This window comes from Idiotropiscis lumnitzeri, unplaced genomic scaffold, assembly GCF_059441095.1.
Source record: "Idiotropiscis lumnitzeri isolate Australia: NSW breed Sydney's pygmy pipehorse unplaced genomic scaffold, RoL_Ilum_1.0 HiC_scaffold_26, whole genome shotgun sequence".
Classification (NCBI taxonomy): Eukaryota; Metazoa; Chordata; class Actinopteri; order Syngnathiformes; family Syngnathidae; genus Idiotropiscis; species Idiotropiscis lumnitzeri.
Window position 1 is genome coordinate 1,508,975 of NW_028283564.1, and position 14,472 is coordinate 1,523,446.

Genomic DNA, 14,472 nt, shown 5'->3' on the forward strand with positions numbered 1-14,472 from the left:
GCTGTTATAAAAGTTTGGTTTTTTAGTGCTGTAAATGCATTTTCAGCTCGCGCTGTACACATTTGCTATGAGAGGCATTATCTCATAAGGGAAATATTGGACAATCAAATTAATGACTGCCCAGGCTTCAGGATGTCTTTTTACACTATATAAAGGTGGAAATTTACATTGGAAACGGTTGGTTTAGTTGTTATAAAAGTTTGGTTTTTTATTGCTGTAAATGCATTTTCAGCTCGCGCTGTACACATTTGCTATGAGAGGCATTATCTCATAAGGGAAATATTGGACAATCAAATTAATGGCTGCCTAGGCTTCAGGATGTCTTTTTACACTATATAAAGGTGGAAATTTACATTGGAAACTTTTAGTTTAGCTGTTAATGAAGTTTCGTTTTTTTAGTGCTGAAAATTCATTGTCTGCTGGCGCTGTACACTTTTTCTAAGTGTTGCAATATCTCATGAAGGAAATACTGGACAATCAAATTAATGACTTTCCAGGCTTCAGGATGCCTTTCTACACTATATAAAGGTGGAAATGTACATTGGAAACGTTTGGTTTAGCTGTTATAAAAGTTTGGTTTTTTAGTGCTGTAAATGCATTTTCAGCTCGCGCTGTACACATTTGCTATGAGAGGCATTATCTCATAAGGGAAATATTGGACAATCAAATTAATGACTGCCCAGGCTTCAGGATGTCTTTTTACACTATATAAAGGTGGAAATTTACATTGGAAACGTTTGGTTTAGCTGTTATAAAAGTTTGGTTTTTTAGTGCTTAAAATGCATTTTCAGCTCGCACTGTACACATTTGCTATGTGAGGCATTATCTCATAAGGGAAATACTGGACAATCAAATTAATGACTTCCCAGGCTTCAGGATGCCTTTTTACACTCTATAAAGGTGGAAATTTACATTGGAAACGTTTGGTTTAGCTGTTATAAAAGTTTGTTTTTTTCGTGCTGTAAATGCATTTTCAGCTCGCGCTGTACACATTTGCAATGAGAGGCATTATCTCATAAGGGAAATATTGGACAATCAAATTAATGACTGCCCAGGCTTCAGGATGTCTTTTTACACTATATAAAGGTGGAAATTTACATTGGAAACGTTTAGTTTAGCTGTTAATGAAGTTTCGTTTTTTTTAGTGCTGAAAATTCATTGTCTGCTGGCGCTGTACACTTTTTCTAAGTGTTGCAATATCTCATGAAGGAAATACTGGACAATCAAATTAATGACTTTCCAGGCTTCAGGATGCCTTTCTACACTATATAAAGGTGGAAATTTACATTGGAAACGTTTGGTTTAGCTGTTATAAAAGTTTGGTTTTTTAGTGCTGTAAATGCATTTTCAGCTCGCGCTGTACACATTTGCTATGAGAGGCATTATCTCATAAGGGAAATATTGGACAATCAAATTAATGACTGCCCAGGCTTCAGGATGTCTTTTTACACTATATAAAGGTGGAAATTTACATTGGAAACGGTTGGTTTAGTTGTTATAAAAGTTTGGTTTTTTATTGCTGTAAATACATTTTCAGCTCGCGCTGTACACATTTGCTATGAGAGGCATTATCTCATAAGGGAAATATTGGACAATCAAATTAATGGCTGCCTAGGCTTCAGGATGTCTTTTTACACTATATAAAGGTGGAAATTTACATTGGAAACTTTTAGTTTAGCTGTTAATGAAGTTTCGTTTTTTTAGTGCTGAAAATTCATTGTCTGCTGGCGCTGTACACTTTTTCTAAGTGTTGCAATATCTCATGAAGGAAATACTGGACAATCAAATTAATGACTTTCCAGGCTTCAGGATGCCTTTCTACACTATATAAAGGTGGAAATGTACATTGGAAACGTTTGGTTTAGCTGTTATAAAAGTTTGGTTTTTTAGTGCTGTAAATGCATTTTCAGCTCGCGCTGTACACATTTGCTATGAGAGGCATTATCTCATAAGGGAAATATTGGACAATCAAATTAATGACTGCCCAGGCTTCAGGATGTCTTTTTACACTATATAAAGGTGGAAATATACATTGGAAACGTTTAGTTTAGCTGTTAATGAAGTTTCGTTTTTTTAGTGCTGAAAATTCATTGTCTGCTGGCGCTGTACACTTTTTCTAAGTGTTGCAATATCTCATGAAGGAAATACTGGACAATCAAATTTATGACTTTCCAGGCTTCAGGATGCCTTTCTACACTATATAAAGGTGGAAATTTACATTGGAAACGTTTGGTTTAGCTGTTATAAAAGTTTGTTTTTTTAGTGCTGTAAATACATTTTCAGCTCGCGCTGTACACATTTGCTATGAGAGGCATTATCTCATAAGGGAAATATTGGAAAATCAAATTAATGACTGCCCAGGCTTCAGGATGTCTTTTTACACTATATAAAGGTGGAAATTTACATTGGAAACGTTTGGTTTAGCTGTTATAAAAGTTTGGTTTTTTAGTGCTTAAAATGCATTTTCAGCTCGCACTGTACACATTTGCTATGTGAGGCCTTATCTCATAAGGGAAATACTGGACAATCAAATTAATGACTTCCCAGGCTTCAGGATGCCTATTTACACTCTATAAAGGTGGAAATTTACATTGGAAACGTTTGGTTTAGCTGTTATAAAAGTTTGTTTTTTTCGTGCTGTAAATGCATTTTCAGCTCGCGCTGTACACATTTGCAATGAGAGGCATTATCTCATAAGGGAAATATTGGACAATAGAATTAATGACTGCCCAGGCTTCAGGATGTCTTTTTACACTATATAAAGGTGGAAATTTACATTGGAAACGTTTAGTTTAGCTGTTAATGAAGTTTCGTTTTTTTTAGTGCTGAAAATTCATTGTCTGCTGGCGCTGTACACTTTTTCTAAGTGTTGCAATATCTCATGAAGGAAATACTGGACAATCAAATTAATGACTTTCCAGGCTTCAGGATGCCTTTCTACACTATATAAAGGTGGAAATTTACATTGGAAACGTTTGGTTTAGCTGTTATAAAAGTTTGGTTTTTTAGTGCTGTAAATGCATTTTCAGCTCGCGCTGTACACATTTGCTATGAGAGGCATTATCTCATAAGGGAAATATTGGACAATCAAATTAATGACTGCCCAGGCTTCAGGATGTCTTTTTACACTATATAAAGGTGGAAATTTACATTGGAAACGGTTGGTTTAGTTGTTATAAAAGTTTGGTTTTTTATTGCTGTAAATGCATTTTCAGCTCGCGCTGTACACATTTGCTATGAGAGGCATTATCTCATAAGGGAAATATTGGACAATCAAATTAATGGCTGCCTAGGCTTCAGGATGTCTTTTTACACTATATAAAGGTGGAAATTTACATTGGAAACTTTTAGTTTAGCTGTTAATGAAGTTTCGTTTTTTTAGTGCTGAAAATTCATTGTCTGCTGGCGCTGTACACTTTTTCTAAGTGTTGCAATATCTCATGAAGGAAATACTGGACAATCAAATTAATGACTTTCCAGGCTTCAGGATGCCTTTCTACACTATATAAAGGTGGAAATGTACATTGGAAACGTTTGGTTTAGCTGTTATAAAAGTTTGGTTTTTTAGTGCTGTAAATGCATTTTCAGCTCGCGCTGTACACATTTTCTATGAGAGGCATTATCTCATAAGGGAAATATTGGACAATCAAATTAATGACTGCCCAGGCTTCAGGATGTCTTTTTACACTATATAAAGGTGGAAATTTACATTGGAAACGTTTGGTTTAGCTGTTATAAAAGTTTGGTTTTTTAGTGCTTAAAATGCATTTTCAGCTCGCACTGTACACATTTGCTATGTGAGGCATTATCTCATAAGGGAAATACTGGACAATCAAATTAATGACTTCCCAGGCTTCAGGATGCCTTTTTACACTCTATAAAGGTGGAAATGTACATTGGAAACGTTTGGTTTAGCTGTTATAAAAGTTTGTTTTTTTCGTGCTGTAAATGCATTTTCAGCTCGCGCTGTACACATTTGCAATGAGAGGCATTATCTCATAAGGGAAATATTGGACAATCAAATTAATGACTGCCCAGGCTTCAGGATGTCTTTTTACACTATATAAAGGTGGAAATTTACATTGGAAACGTTTAGTTTAGCTGTTAATGAAGTTTCGTTTTTTTTAGTGCTGAAAATTCATTGTCTGCTGGCGCTGTACACTTTTTCTAAGTGTTGCAATATCTCATGAAGGAAATACTGGACAATCAAATTAATGACTTTCCAGGCTTCAGGATGCCTTTCTACACTATATAAAGGTGGAAATTTACATTGGAAACGTTTGGTTTAGCTGTTATAAAAGTTTGGTTTTTTAGTGCTGTAAATGCATTTTCAGCTCGCGCTGTACACATTTGCTATGAGAGGCATTATCTCATAAGGGAAATATTGGACAATCAAATTAATGACTGCCCAGGCTTCAGGATGTCTTTTTACACTATATAAAGGTGGAAATTTACATTGGAAACGGTTGGTTTAGTTGTTATAAAAGTTTGGTTTTTTATTGCTGTAAATGCATTTTCAGCTCGCGCTGTACACATTTGCTATGAGAGGCATTATCTCATAAGGGAAATATTGGACAATCAAATTAATGGCTGCCTAGGCTTCAGGATGTCTTTTTACACTATATAAAGGTGGAAATTTACATTGGAAACTTTTAGTTTAGCTGTTAATGAAGTTTCGTTTTTTTAGTGCTGAAAATTCATTGTCTGCTGGCGCTGTACACTTTTTCTAAGTGTTGCAATATCTCATGAAGGAAATACTGGACAATCAAATTAATGACTTTCCAGGCTTCAGGATGCCTTTCTACACTATATAAAGGTGGAAATGTACATTGGAAACGTTTGGTTTAGCTGTTATAAAAGTTTGGTTTTTTAGTGCTGTAAATGCATTTTCAGCTCGCGCTGTACACATTTTCTATGAGAGGCATTATCTCATAAGGGAAATATTGGACAATCAAATTAATGACTGCCCAGGCTTCAGGATGTCTTTTTACACTATATAAAGGTGGAAATTTACATTGGAAACGTTTGGTTTAGCTGTTATAAAAGTTTGGTTTTTTAGTGCTTAAAATGCATTTTCAGCTCGCACTGTACACATTTGCTATGTGAGGCATTATCTCATAAGGGAAATACTGGACAATCAAATTAATGACTTCCCAGGCTTCAGGATGCCTTTTTACACTCTATAAAGGTGGAAATTTACATTGGAAACGTTTGGTTTAGCTGTTATAAAAGTTTGTTTTTTTCGTGCTGTAAATGCATTTTCAGCTCGCGCTGTACACATTTGCAATGAGAGGCATTATCTCATAAGGGAAATATTGGACAATCAAATTAATGACTGCCCAGGCTTCAGGATGTCTTTTTACACTATATAAAGGTGGAAATTTACATTGGAAACGTTTAGTTTAGCTGTTAATGAAGTTTCGTTTTTTTTAGTGCTGAAAATTCATTGTCTGCTGGCGCTGTACACTTTTTCTAAGTGTTGCAATATCTCATGAAGGAAATACTGGACAATCAAATTAATGACTTTCCAGGCTTCAGGATGCCTTTCTACACTATATAAAGGTGGAAATTTACATTGGAAACGTTTGGTTTAGCTGTTATAAAAGTTTGGTTTTTTAGTGCTGTAAATGCATTTTCAGCTCGCGCTGTACACATTTGCTATGAGAGGCATTATCTCATAAGGGAAATATTGGACAATCAAATTAATGACTGCCCAGGCTTCAGGATGTCTTTTTACACTATATAAAGGTGGAAATTTACATTGGAAACGGTTGGTTTAGTTGTTATAAAAGTTTGGTTTTTTATTGCTGTAAATGCATTTTCAGCTCGCGCTGTACACATTTGCTATGAGAGGCATTATCTCATAAGGGAAATATTGGACAATCAAATTAATGGCTGCCTAGGCTTCAGGATGTCTTTTTACACTATATAAAGGTGGAAATTTACATTGGAAACTTTTAGTTTAGCTGTTAATGAAGTTTCGTTTTTTTAGTGCTGAAAATTCATTGTCTGCTGGCGCTGTACACTTTTTCTAAGTGTTGCAATATCTCATGAAGGAAATACTGGACAATCAAATTAATGACTTTCCAGGCTTCAGGATGCCTTTCTACACTATATAAAGGTGGAAATGTACATTGGAAACGTTTGGTTTAGCTGTTATAAAAGTTTGGTTTTTTAGTGCTGTAAATGCATTTTCAGCTCGCGCTGTACACATTTGCTATGAGAGGCATTATCTCATAAGGGAAATATTGGACAATCAAATTAATGACTGCCCAGGCTTCAGGATGTCTTTTTACACTATATAAAGGTGGAAATATACATTGGAAACGTTTAGTTTAGCTGTTAATGAAGTTTCGTTTTTTTAGTGCTGAAAATTCATTGTCTGCTGGCGCTGTACACTTTTTCTAAGTGTTGCAATATCTCATGAAGGAAATACTGGACAATCAAATTTATGACTTTCCAGGCTTCAGGATGCCTTTCTACACTATATAAAGGTGGAAATTTACATTGGAAACGTTTGGTTTAGCTGTTATAAAAGTTTGTTTTTTTAGTGCTGTAAATACATTTTCAGCTCGCGCTGTACACATTTGCTATGAGAGGCATTATCTCATAAGGGAAATATTGGAAAATCAAATTAATGACTGCCCAGGCTTCAGGATGTCTTTTTACACTATATAAAGGTGGAAATTTACATTGGAAACGTTTGGTTTAGCTGTTATAAAAGTTTGGTTTTTTAGTGCTTAAAATGCATTTTCAGCTCGCACTGTACACATTTGCTATGTGAGGCATTATCTCATAAGGGAAATACTGGACAATCAAATTAATGACTGCCCAGGCTTCAGGATGTCTTTTTACACTATATAAAGGTGGAAATTTACATTGGAAACGTTTGGTTTAGCTGTTATAAAAGTTTGGTTTTTTAGTGCTTAAAATGCATTTTCAGCTCGCACTGTACACATTTGCAATGAGAGGCATTATCTCATAAGGGAAATATTGGACAATCAAATTAATGACTGCCCAGGCTTCAGGATGTCTTTTTACACTATATAAAGGTGGAAATTTACATTGGAAACGTTTAGTTTAGCTGTTAATGAAGTTTCGGTTTTTTTAGTGCTGAAAATTCATTGTCTGCTGGCGCTGTACACTTTTTCTAAGTGTTGCAATATCTCATGAAGGAAATACTGGACAATCAAATTAATGACTGCCCAGGCTTCAGGATGTCTTTTTACACTATATAAAGGTGGAAATTTACATTGGAAACGTTTGGTTTAGCTGTTATAAAAGTTTGGTTTTTTAGTGCTGTAAATGCATTTTCAGCTCGCGCTGTACACATTTGCTATGTGAGGCATTATCTCATAAGGGAAATACTGGACAATCAAATTAATGACTGCCCAGGCTTCAGGATGTCTTTTGACACTATATAAAGGTGGAAATTTACATAGGAAACGTTTGGTTTAGCTGTTATAAAAGTTTGGTTTTTTTAGTGCTGAAAATGCATTTTCAGCTCGCACTGTACACATTTGCTATGTGAGGCATTATCTCATAAGGGAAATACTGGACAATCAAATTAATGACTGCCCAGGCTTCAGGATGTCTTTTTACACTATATAAAGGTGGAAATTTACATTGGAAACGTTTGGTTTAGCTGTTATAAAAGTTTGGTTTTTTAGTGCTGAAAATGCATTTTCAGCTCGCACTGTACACATTTGCTATGTGAGGCATTATCTCATAAGGGAAATACTGGACAATCAAATTAATGACTTCCCAGGCTTCAGGATGCCTTTTTACACTCTATAAATGTGGAAATTTACATTGGAAACGTTTGGTTTAGCTGTTAATGAAGTTTCGTTTTTTTAGTGCTGAAAATTCATTGTCTGCTGGCGCTGTACACTTTTTCTAAGTGTTGCAATATCTCATGAAGGAAATACTGGACAATCAAATTAATGACTTTCCAGGCTTCAGGATGCCTTTCTACACTATATAAAGGTGGAAATTTACATTGGAAACGTTTGGTTTAGCTGTTATAAAAGTTTGGTTTTTTAGTGGAGTAAATGCATTTTCAGCTCGCGCTGTACACATTTGCTATGAGAGGCATTATCTCATAAGGGAAATATTGGACAATCAAATTAATGACTGCCCAGGCTTCAGGATGTCTTTTTACACTATATAAAGGTGGAAATTTACATTGGAAACGTTTAGTTTAGCTGTTAATGAAGTTTCGTTTTTTTAGTGCTGAAAATTCATTGTCTGCTGGCGCTGTACACTTTTTCTAAGTGTTGCAATATCTCATGAAGGAAATACTGGACAATCAAATTAATGACTTTCCAGGCTTCAGGATGCCTTTCTACACTATATAAAGGTGGAAATTTACATTGGAAACGTTTGGTTTAGCTGTAATAAAAGTTTGGTTTTTTTAGTGCTGTAAATGCATTTTCAGCTCGCGCTGTACACATTTGCTATGAGAGGCATTATCTCATAAGGGAAATATTGGACAATCAAATTAATGACTGCCCAGGCTTCAGGATGTCTTTTTACACCATATAAAGGTGGAAATTTACATTGGAAACGTTTGGTTTAGCTGTTATAAAAGTTTGTTTTTTTAGTGCTGTAAATGCATTTTCAGCTCGCGCTGTACACATTTGCTATGAGAGGCATTATCTCATAAGGGAAATATTGGACAATCAAATTAATGGCTGCCCAGGCTTCAGGATGTCTTTTTACTCTATATAAAGGTGGAAATTTACATTGGAAACGTTTAGTTTAGCTGTTAATGAAGTTTCGTTTTTTTAGTGCTGAAAATTCATTGTCTGCTGGCGCTGTACACTTTTTCTAAGTGTTGCAATATCTCATGAAGGAAATACTGGACAATCAAATCAATGACTGCCCAGGCTTCAGGATGTCTTTTTACACTATATAAAGGTGGAAATTTACATTGGAAACGTTTGGTTTAGCTGTTATAAAAGTTTGGTTTTTTTAGTGCTGAAAATGCATTTTCAGCTCGCACTGTACACATTTGCTATGTGAGGCATTATCTCATAAGGGAAATACTGGACAATCAAATTAATGACTGCCCAGGCTTCAGGATGTCTTTTTACACTATATAAAGGTGGAAATTTACATTGGAAACGTTTGGTTTAGCTGTTATAAAAGTTTGGTTTTTTAGTGCTGAAAATGCATTTTCAGCTCGCACTGTACACATTTGCTATGTGAGGCATTATCTCATAAGGGAAATACTGGACAATCAAATTAATGACTGCCCAGGCTTCAGGATGTCTTTTTACACTATATAAAGGTGGAAATTTACATTGGAAACGTTTGGTTTAGCTGTTATAAAAGTTTGGTTTTTTAGTGCTTAAAATGCATTTTCAGCTCGCACTGTACACATTTGCTATGTGAGGCATTATCTCATAAGGGAAATACTGGACAATCAAATTAATGACTTCCCAGGCTTCAGGATGCCTTTTTACACTCTATAAAGGTGGAAATTTACATTGGAAACGTTTGGTTTAGCTGTTATAAAAGTTTGTTTTTTTCGTGCTGTAAATGCATTTTCAGCTCGCGCTGTACACATTTGCAATGAGAGGCATTATCTCATAAGGGAAATATTGGACAATCAAATTAATGACTGCCCAGGCTTCAGGATGTCTTTTTACACTATATAAAGGTGGAAATTTACATTGGAAACGTTTAGTTTAGCTTTTAATGAAGTTTCGTTTTTTTTAGTGCTGAAAATTCATTGTCTGCTGGCGCTGTACACTTTTTCTAAGTGTTGCAATATCTCATGAAGGAAATACTGGACAATCAAATTAATGACTATCCAGGCCTCAGGATGTCTTTTTACACTATATAAAGGTGGAAATTTACATTGGAAACGTTTGGTTTAGCTGTTATAAAAGTTTGGTTTTTTAGTGCTGTAAATGCATTTTCAGCTCGCGCTGTACACATTTGCTATGAGAGGCATTATCTCATAAGGGAAATATTGGACAATCAAATTAATGGCTGCCTAGGCTTCAGGATGTCTTTTTACACTATATAAAGGTGGAAATTTACATTGGAAACTTTTAGTTTAGCTGTTAATGAAGTTTCGTTTTTTTAGTGCTGAAGATTCATTGTCTGCTGGCGCTGTACACTTTTTCTAAGTGTTGCAATATCTCATGAAGGAAATACTGGACAATCAAATTAATGACTTTCCAGGCTTCAGGATGCCTTTTTACACTCTATAAATGTGGAAATTTACATTGGAAACGTTTGGTTTAGCTGTTAATGAAGTTTCGTTTTTTTAGTGCTGAAGATTCATTGTCTGCTGGCGCTGTACACTTTTTCTAAGTGTTGCAATATCTCATGAAGGAAATACTGGACAATCAAATTAATGACTTTCCAGGCTTAATGATGCCTTTCTACACTATATAAAGGTGGGAATTTACATTGGAAACGTTTGGTTTAGCTGTTATAAAAGTTTGGTTTTTTAAGTGCTGTAAATGCATTTTCAGCTCGCGCTGTACACATTTGCTATGAGAGGCATTATCTCATAAGGGAAATATTGGACAATCAAATTAATGACTGCCCAGGCTTCAGGATGTCTTTTTACACTATATAAAGGTGGAAATTTACATTGGAAACGTTTAGTTTAGCTGTTATAAAAGTTTGTTTTTTTAGTGCTGTAAATGCATTTTCAGCTCGCGCTGTACACATTTGCTATGTGAGGCATTATCTCATAAGGGAAATACTGGACAATCAAATTAATGACTGCCCAGGCTTCAGGATGTCTTTTTACACTATATAAAGGTGGAAATTTACATTGGAAACGTTTGGTTTAGCTGTTATAAAAGTTTGGTTTTTTAGTGCTGAAAATGCATTTTCAGCTCGCACTGTACACATTTGCTATGTGAGGCATTATCTCATAAGGGAAATACTGGACAATCAAATTAATGACTTCCCAGGCTTCAGGATGCCTTTTTACACTCTATAAATGTGGAAATTTACATCGGAAACGTTTGGTTTAGCTGTTAATGAAGTTTCGTTTTTTTAGTGCTGAAAATTCATTGTCTGCTGGCGCTGTACACTTTTTCTAAGTGTTGCAATATCTCATGAAGGAAATACTGGACAATCAAATTAATGACTTTCCAGGCTTCAGGATGCCTTTCTACACTATATAAAGGTGGAAATTTACATTTGAAACGTTTGGTTTAGCTGTTATAAAAGTTTGGTTTTTTAGTGGAGTAAATGCATTTTCAGCTCGCGCTGTACACATTTGCTATGAGAGGCATTATCTCATAAGGGAAATATTGGACAATCAAATTAATGACTGCCCAGGCTTCAGGATGTCTTTTTACACTATATAAAGGTGGAAATATACATTGGAAACGTTTAGTTTAGCTGTTAATGAAGTTTCGTTTTTTTAGTGCTGAAAATTCATTGTCTGCTGGCGCTGTACACTTTTTCTAAGTGTTGCAATATCTCATGAAGGAAATACTGGACAATCAAATTTATGACTTTCCAGGCTTCAGGATGTCTTTCTACACTATATAAAGGTGGAAATTTACATTGGAAACGTTTGGTTTAGCTGTTATAAAAGTTTGTTTTTTTAGTGCTGTAAATACATTTTCAGCTCGCGCTGTACACATTTGCTATGAGAGGCATTATCTCATAAGGGAAATATTGGACAATCAAATTAATGACTGCCCAGGCTTCAGGATGTCTTTTTACACTATATAAAGGTGGAAATTTACATTGGAAACGTTTGGTTTAGCTGTTATAAAAGTTTGGTTTTTTAGTGCTTAAAATGCATTTTCAGCTCGCACTGTACACATTTGCTATGTGAGGCATTATCTCATAAGGGAAATACTGGACAATCAAATTAATGACTTCCCAGGCTTCAGGATGCCTTTTTACACTCTATAAAGGTGGAAATTTACATTGGAAACGTTTGGTTTAGCTGTTATAAAAGTTTGTTTTTTTCGTGCTGTAAATGCATTTTCAGCTCGCGCTGTACACATTTGCAATGAGAGGCATTATCTCATAAGGGAAATATTGGACAATCAAATTAATGACTGCCCAGGCTTCAGGATGTCTTTTTACACTATATAAAGGTGGAAATTTACATTGGAAACGTTTAGTTTAGCTGTTAATGAAGTTTCGGTTTTTTTAGTGCTGAAAATTCATTGTCTGCTGGCGCTGTACACTTTTTCTAAGTGTTGCAATATCTCATGAAGGAAATACTGGACAATCAAATTAATGACTGCCCAGGCTTCAGGATGTCTTTTTACACTATATAAAGGTGGAAATTTACATTGGAAACGTTTGGTTTAGCTGTTATAAAAGTTTGGTTTTTTAGTGCTGTAAATGCATTTTCAGCTCGCGCTGTACACATTTGCTATGTGAGGCATTATCTCATAAGGGAAATACTGGACAATCAAATTAATGACTGCCCAGGCTTCAGGATGTCTTTTGACACTATATAAAGGTGGAAATTTACATAGGAAACGTTTGGTTTAGCTGTTATAAAAGTTTGGTTTTTTTAGTGCTGAAAATGCATTTTCAGCTCGCACTGTACACATTTGCTATGTGAGGCATTATCTCATAAGGGAAATACTGGACAATCAAATTAATGACTGCCCAGGCTTCAGGATGTCTTTTTACACTATATAAAGGTGGAAATTTACATTGGAAACGTTTGGTTTAGCTGTTATAAAAGTTTGGTTTTTTAGTGCTGAAAATGCATTTTCAGCTCGCACTGTACACATTTGCTATGTGAGGCATTATCTCATAAGGGAAATACTGGACAATCAAATTAATGACTTCCCAGGCTTCAGGATGCCTTTTTACACTCTATAAATGTGGAAATTTACATTGGAAACGTTTGGTTTAGCTGTTAATGAAGTTTCGTTTTTTTAGTGCTGAAAATTCATTGTCTGCTGGCGCTGTACACTTTTTCTAAGTGTTGCAATATCTCATGAAGGAAATACTGGACAATCAAATTAATGACTTTCCAGGCTTCAGGATGCCTTTCTACACTATATAAAGGTGGAAATTTACATTGGAAACGTTTGGTTTAGCTGTTATAAAAGTTTGGTTTTTTAGTGGAGTAAATGCATTTTCAGCTCGCGCTGTACACATTTGCTATGAGAGGCATTATCTCATAAGGGAAATATTGGACAATCAAATTAATGACTGCCCAGGCTTCAGGATGTCTTTTTACACTATATAAAGGTGGAAATTTACATTGGAAACGTTTAGTTTAGCTGTTAATGAAGTTTCGTTTTTTTAGTGCTGAAAATTCATTGTCTGCTGGCGCTGTACACTTTTTCTAAGTGTTGCAATATCTCATGAAGGAAATACTGGACAATCAAATTAATGACTTTCCAGGCTTCAGGATGCCTTTCTACACTATATAAAGGTGGAAATTTACATTGGAAACGTTTGGTTTAGCTGTAATAAAAGTTTGGTTTTTTAGTGCTGTAAATGCATTTTCAGCTCGCGCTGTACACATTTGCTATGAGAGGCATTATCTCATAAGGGAAATATTGGACAATCAAATTAATGACTGCCCAGGCTTCAGGATGTCTTTTTACACCATATAAAGGTGGAAATTTACATTGGAAACGTTTGGTTTAGCTGTTATAAAAGTTTGTTTTTTTAGTGCTGTAAATGCATTTTCAGCTCGCGCTGTACACATTTGCTATGAGAGGCATTATCTCATAAGGGAAATATTGGACAATCAAATTAATGGCTGCCCAGGCTTCAGGATGTCTTTTTACTCTATATAAAGGTGGAAATTTACATTGGAAACGTTTAGTTTAGCTGTTAATGAAGTTTCGTTTTTTTAGTGCTGAAAATTCATTGTCTGCTGGCGCTGTACACTTTTTCTAAGTGTTGCAATATCTCATGAAGGAAATACTGGACAATCAAATCAATGACTGCCCAGGCTTCAGGATGTCTTTTTACACTATATAAAGGTGGAAATTTACATTGGAAACGTTTGGTTTAGCTGTTATAAAAGTTTGGTTTTTTTAGTGCTGAAAATGCATTTTCAGCTCGCACTGTACACATTTGCTATGTGAGGCATTATCTCATAAGGGAAATACTGGACAATCAAATTAATGACTGCCCAGGCTTCAGGATGTCTTTTTACACTATATAAAGGTGGAAATTTACATTGGAAACGTTTGGTTTAGCTGTTATAAAAGTTTGGTTTTTTAGTGCTGAAAATGCATTTTCAGCTCGCACTGTACACATTTGCTATGTGAGGCATTATCTCATAAGGGAAATACTGGACAATCAAATTAATGACTGCCCAGGCTTCAGGATGTCTTTTTACACTATATAAAGGTGGAAATTTACATTGGAAACGTTTGGTTTAGCTGTTATAAAAGTTTGGTTTTTTAGTGCTTAAAATGCATTTTCAGCTCGCACTGTACACATTTGCTATGTGAGGCATTATCTCATAAGGGAAATACTGGACAATCAAATTAA